Source organism: Lactuca serriola, chromosome 7, assembly GCF_051521515.1.
Source record: "Lactuca serriola cultivar US96UC23 chromosome 7, Lser_US96UC23_V15, whole genome shotgun sequence".
NCBI classification, from domain to species: domain Eukaryota; kingdom Viridiplantae; phylum Streptophyta; class Magnoliopsida; order Asterales; family Asteraceae; genus Lactuca; species Lactuca serriola.
Window position 1 is genome coordinate 182,214,924 of NC_136414.1, and position 7,482 is coordinate 182,222,405.

Genomic DNA, 7,482 nt, shown 5'->3' on the forward strand with positions numbered 1-7,482 from the left:
GGTCACCCCTACACCCTTTGTTAGCTAAAAAGTGTTTTGCTTTGGATACCACTTCATAGGACCTACATTAATAAATTTCAGAAATATATATATATATATATATATATATATATATATATATATATTAAGTTTCAAATGTTTTCTAACAATTATTTTGTTACCAAATAGAAATTAGTAAAAATTAAATAATAAATAAATATAAAAAGTTTTAATAATCTTAACACTTCTAATTGTAAAAAAAAATAATTCAATTAATATCCCTTAAAATAAAGATATTAGTTAAACCTTACAAAACCATCGTTTTTCATCACCATCACCACAGGCCTTGAAATCGCCGATCACATTCAGGTTTTTAAAACCTTCGTTCCACACTTCCATCATCGCCAATAACAGCCATCGTCGACACCGTCTTCCATCTTCTCCTCTTCGTCGATATCCTCACTGTCGACGCAAGTCTCTGCATCTATCGAACTTACCCCTTTCTCATATCAGATCAAAAGTGATTTGGTGGATCTATAGATTGAAGATTGGTCTTAATAAATTAATCGGTAATACACAAGATGCCTACTACCGCGAAAATCACTCACATATTCATTCAGTGAATCTCAAGCTTAAGTTTAATGGTGAATATTTGTAATGGGCTACTGAAATTTTGTCGGCAACCAATGGAATCATGAACCTTGTTCTTAATTTGAGGTAACAGACTAACATCTCTTTTTTTTCTTTACCCAAACGATATTGTTGTAAACTCAGTTCTATCCTGCTTTACATTAATTTAAACATCGAAGCTTTCCAAAATCATTATTGATTTGGAATTTTCGTTTACAAACAATAACATTCTGTCATGGCCTCCATGTGTTCGATAAAATGTGTAACGCCCCATTTATGGTATGTAATTTAAATATAGTATTTTTCCTTCCTTAATAGGAACTTAACGAGTCAGTAGCCCGACTCGTCGAGTAAAGACGGGATTTGCACGTGTTTTTAAGCGGGTGACTCGACGAGTCCGCCAGTCTGGATGAAACCCTAAATCCCAGGGTTTGTGTCATATTTAAACGTCATTATAGCCTCCCATCCCAGCCTCCAGCACCTCTAGAGCATTTCTCTGTAAACCCTAGTCCCCATTGTTGAGCTTGAGTGTTTTGTGCTAGCTTGGAAGTTGTAGAAGAGAAAGAAGGAAAGAAGACCAATAGAAGAGAAAGGAGATCCAGAATCTAGCTTCCATTTGCTTCATATTCTGGTAATAAAGTTATTACCTTGCTTATTCTTCCATTAAACCCTCTTTTATGCTTGTTTATGTCTCTTTTGGAGCTTTATATGATTCAAACTTGAGATTTGAGCTCTCCTTAGGATGGAGACCATAGATATGGATGTTATTGAGCTCTAGGAACTCAATATAGCTACCTTTATGCAAATATAGCCTTGTTCCAGACCCTAAGTGCTTAGTGTTGGATGATTTTGGTGTTTTAGCCTCATTCCCGTGTGCATGCACGTAAAGTTGGAAACTTTACGTGCAAAACCAGCCCTATAAGCCCAGATCTATGTATTGGATGCACTAAAATCGACTAGAATCGACTGTATAGTAATGGCATGCAGGAGACTCGGCAAGTCCAAGGCAATCTTTTTGCCTCAAGAACAGACTCGACGAGTTGTTCATACAACTCGGCGAGTCATAGTCTAGACGTGTTCATATGATGAATGAGAACTCGACGAGTTGTTCATATAACTCAGCAAGTCGGATGAAGTTAGATTCAACGTTAGTACGGAAGAAGAACTCGTCGAGTTGTTGCCAAACTCGACGAGGTGAAGCGAGTAGAGGATTAGAAAAGGTGTTAGGGACTCGGCGAGTTGGCGGCCCAACTCGGCGAGTCCGGTCAACTGAAAGTTGACTGTGACCAGGAGGTTGACTTTGGCCAAGGGTAAGTTAGTCATTTTACCCTGAGAACAGTTATCAGTATCTGATTTAGTGTCTATGGAATTTGTAGCCGGGGAGTTCCGGAGCAGCAGTAAGCCAGTTTCAGATTTAGCATCTCAGCAGCCAGCGTTACGAGGTGAGTTTTCCTTCCAGTAGGAACGGGTCTACAACCAAAATGTCGGCCCGTTTAGTTAGCAGTAGTTCCGGATTTCGGTCTAATGTAGTAGCTTAGTATGCTTGATGTCTTCGTGACTCAAGCATGTATTTGTGTTATGTGTTCCAGACTTCGGTCCGATGCAGTATGCAGTATATGTGTTTATGCTAGTAGTTATGATTATGCTATGCTATGTTCAGTTAGTTTCGGACTTCGATCTGATGCAGAGGGCAATGCCCTGGTTAGTTCCGGACTTCGGTCTGATGCAGAGGGCATGGCCCTGGTTAGTTCCGAACTTCGGTCCGATGCAGTGGGCAAGGCCCAGTAGTTGCTTTATATGTTATTGTATGGTATATGGTAGTTTGGGGGAGCTCACTAAGCTTTGTGTAACGCCGTAAAAATTAAAACAATTTTTTTTCGCATTTTCAAACACATTCTTACAAACTCATTCATTCATAAAATGTCATTGCATCATGTCTTTGTTTCACAAAACATCTCCCAATATCAAAATACATAAAATCCCATGCATGTGTACGAATCAAGTCGGCGCCTTCCCACGGTCATCACTGGTACCTGAAACACATAACACGTAACACTGTAAGCATAAGCTTAGTGAGTTCCCCAAAATACCACTCTAACACATAATAGCCACTCGAGGCTGTAACTCTATCAACCCTCTGGTCAATGTGTCTTAGTGGGGCCCTCCAGCCCCAATTCTCTGTGGGCCCTCTGGCCCTAACTCTATGGACCCGAAAGTCCCAACTTTGTAACTCTGAATCATGCATATCACATATCACAATAAATCACAACACATAAATAACATGCAAATACACTGTCATATAACTCTATAGTACTCTGTCACATAACTCTGTTACCGCACTAGGTAAAGTATAGTGAGAAGACTCACCTCATGCGTCTCGGTAAATCTCCGACTCGATGGAAAATATTGCCTAGCCTCCGCCTATTCACATAAATAAATACTCTCATAAATATAACTCTCGAGACTAGACTCAACCTGCCATTGGCACCCTCAGAAGGGTAAAAGACTATTTTACCCCCCCCCCTGACACAAGGACTCCATTGATGACCAAACCCTAAAAGTCAACAAAATTCAACGGTCACACTTTGACCCTACTCGGCGAGTTAACACATGTCCTCTAACTCTTTGTCCCGCTTGACACGCCGAGTCCCTCCCTATGCTCGACGAGTCATACCAGTCATGAATCGCGGAGCCACCCCGACTCAACTCGCCGAGTCTCAAGAACAACTCGGTGAGTACCGCCTTGAACTCCAGTCCTCTAACCCCCTCCTGACTCACTGAGTCATCCCCCAACTCGGCAAGTCTACTCACTGAGCAATTTACGTGAAACCCTAACCCTACTCGCCGAGCCTCAAGAACAACTCGGCGAGTTCATGCCATGCACAAACTCTACTGACCTCCTGAGGTCAGATCTATTTCCCCAAATCCTAGATCTGGCCTCCCCAAGCATGAATGTCACGTAAAGTTCGAAACTTGATGCTTGTATAACCACAACAAGGCATCAAAAGCAGATTTAGTCCCAAAAATGGCAACCTAAGTCCAATAACCCCAAACTGATCCATAAAGCTCCAAGGGTTAAGGTCTCTGGACCTCTTTGAGTCCAGATCCAAGGCACAAACTCGAAGAGGGACCATTTGCTCCACATAATCACTCTCCAAAGGGGTTAGAAAACCCTAACTCTAATGATCAACACCAAAACTGAAGGAGGTTCAAACTATTACCTCAAAATGGAGTCTTTGAACTCTGGAACTGCTTGAATCGCACCTCTTATTTGCTCTTGTCACCTTCTTCTTGCTAAACCAAAGGTATAAGGATCAAAAAGTGACTTCTTCTCCCTCACAACAATTTGGCTCACTTAGGGTTCTCTCAAGGGACTGGTAGCCGCAATGGGAGGCTATAAGTGCCCTTAAATAAGCTCCAAATCCGGGGGATTAGGGTTTCATTAAACAGCGTGGACTCGCCAAGTCCACTAATGGACTCGCCGAGTCCGGACGTGAACCCGAATGAACATCCGCGACCCTACTCGGCGAGTCTTGGCTCCAACTCACCGAGTTCCTCCACAAACTCCAAAATAATTAAATAAAATAATATACCTGGGAAATCAGGATGTTACACTTTGTGCTTACAGTTTCAGTTTTGGTTTCAGGTACTTCTGCTAGCAAGGGGAAGAGCTCGGGATGATGGCATGGCACACACCACAGTTACAATTTTATCCTGGGAGTTTTACTCAGATATTTTGATATGATATTTGCTTCATTTTGGATTTGATACATTTGCTATGGCATTTTGAGACATACGATTCATGGTTTTATTGTATGACATTTCATATTGTGAGTTTTAGTAATATTAAAACAAAAATTTCGGGTTGCATTTTTGGGATGTTTCAAAATGCCCCAATGAAAAAATAGTTAATAATCTTTAATGTTTTTACTTCGCTTTGTTATTTATTCTTTTCAAAACTATATAACTTAATTTTGATTGGGGTGGATGCACTTTTCATAACAACAGGTTGATTTGGATTAAATTTGAAATTGCATTCGGTTTCTTCAATCCCATTTCACGCTCTTTTATTGTTGGTATGAAATTAGATTAGATAGATTTTTCATTTCTTGTTCCTACATGATTCAATATTGTTTGATTGAGTTTTGGAAAAGTGGATTTTGCTTGCAAATTGCAATGGATTTGCATATGTGTGTTGTTTACTATTTTACTGGAATAAGAAAATAGTGGTATGCAATGGATTATGTCAGAATGTATTCTATGTATTCTACCAAAATGTATTCTATCATATTCTATGTATTCTTCCTGAATATATAAGGTGTTATGAATTGCAAGTAACATGCTTTTAACCATTTTTAGTTTTTTTTTTTTTATTTGTGATATGAATGACTGGAAGAATGGGTTGAAGAATTACATTCTTACGATAATACATCACATTTTCTAAAGAATAGTTAGAATCAAGTCGATTATTTGCACCATTGAAGAAGATCAAGTGCATTTGTTCAATAATTGTATATTTAAGAATGCAATTTTGTAAGATTTATATTCATTTTTTATGACATTCTGTTAGAATATATGTAATTATATTAAAATGTATAAGGCTTTTATTATGTAAGAATATGTATTAATTTGTATTTAAGTTCATATGTTTATGAATATATACAAGAATGTTGTTATTATTCAACTGAGGATTAAAAAAATGATTATTTAATAATATTCTAATAGAATATCATTCTAACAGAATCACAAAACATCATTCTAACAAAATAACATTCAGATACAATAAAATCGTTTTATGCTTACAAATTACGTTTGAAGTTGAATTAATTTAAAAAAAAAACATATTTTTTAAATAAAGAGCATTCATTATCCCTTAAGTCTCAAAATTTCCTTTTTTTAATTTGTCTCAATTAACTAAAACACTCTTATAATGAATTTAGATGGTATTTTTGTGTTATCTTTAATTTAATAATATTAATTAATTAGTTACCTAAAATAATTAAAATGATTGGTTCACAATCAACCATACATGCACACAATACTTATCAAAAACACAATAACCTATATATATATATATATATATATATATATATATATATATATATAATCAACTCTTTTGATTACATCTACCAATATGAAAAATGGAGTGGCATTAATGTAATCAAAATTTTAGCTACCAATATTTGGTATATATTGTACTAATTTGTTCGGTTATCAACAATAACAAGTATGATTGGTACAAATTGATAATGATATATACAAATTTCATTTTAATTTTTCTATTATAAGATTTAAGGACCAACAAAAATATGATGGGTTATGTGCATAACATCAATCATATGGTGTATTTGCAACCCTAATTGTTTTGATCTAGGTTTTTCTAAGTAAATATACAACATTGAATACCAAAACAATAAAACCTAATTGACTAGCATACAAATCCGAAAAATCACACATGATTAGGGTTAGAAAGTTTACCTTGATTATTATGTAGCAATGACAATCACAAACCTCCTTGATTTTGAGTTTTGAAAGCCTAGTTCCTCAAATGTTGCACCTCTAATGGAGTCACAAACACCACTAGCAACAAGATGACTTAGGAGAGGGAGGAGGAGGCACAAAATCGTCCAAGGTACTTCAAGAAAGGTTAGGGACGGTTTTTGGGTGCCTTTAGGATTCCTTTTATAGTTAGGCTTCTAGGGTTATCAACTAGGAAACCCTAATCCATTTGCTCAGTCCTTAAGCAGCCCAAAGATCCTTCCAAAAGGCCCCTTTGACGATTTCTATATGGACTCTCATATAGAACTCGTCTACTCCTTCCTTATGGGTCCTAAGCCCAACTTTGTAACTATCTTATAATTACAGTATCGGTCCACTTTATTTAATTAATCTCTTTTGACCACAAAATTAATTCTAAATTAATTCTTGATCAATATTAATTAAAAAAATATGATTTCTCTTTTAACATATTATTCACATAATATATAAATAAATCATAATTAATCTTTTTTCTCCATAATCCATCCTATCAGTTGCTAAGGTGAAGGCAACCAAAAAGGACCTTGCTCATAATCGGGTCAAGTACATACTAAAATAGTTATGGGCTTAGACAGTTAATCCAACAAAAAGAGGGTAAATTTGACATTTAATATAGAAATTATTTACTTAATTCTTTTAATTTACTAGAGAATTCTAATGAACTTTTAACATTTTTAATTTCCGTGTGGTGATGACTATTGACCAATGTAGATAAATTGCATGTATCATCATTTTAAAATTCTATAAAAATGAAACTTTCATAAACAAAACTTGAGTAATAATAAGCTAAGATCAACAGTTGTTGAAAAGTTTAAAATTTAGGTGATCGAAAGGAAATGTAGGAGGGGTATAAAACATGTGTTAACCCTCATTGAGGGGACACTAGTGGAACATTATGCAAAAATTTGGTCGTGTGATAAAAAAACGAGTATTGGGTAATTAGATTGAAAAAAGGAGGAGGAATAGTGTAGAAGGGTTATTGGGGTATATGGTTGTTTCTTGAAAGGCATTGTCACTAGGGAATTACTCTGTGTTTGTTTGAAGGATAAAATTTTCCTTATTGCATTGAATGTGGTGTTTATTAAATACAAAGGAAATTGGAAGTTGTTTTTAGATTTACTTGTAGATGAGCTGTAACTCCAAACTTGAGGTGGTTTGGCATCAATTTCAAACCAATAAGGGTTTTTGTCATAAAAGTACTCAATTTTACATAAAATAGTTGGTTATGTCCCAAGTCAGTTTTTTTGTGCATAAATGCCTCAAATACTTGTATATTTGTTCATTTTTGACCCCTAGCCGGATTTCACCTTTAATGGCCGGTCACCCCCAAGCTGA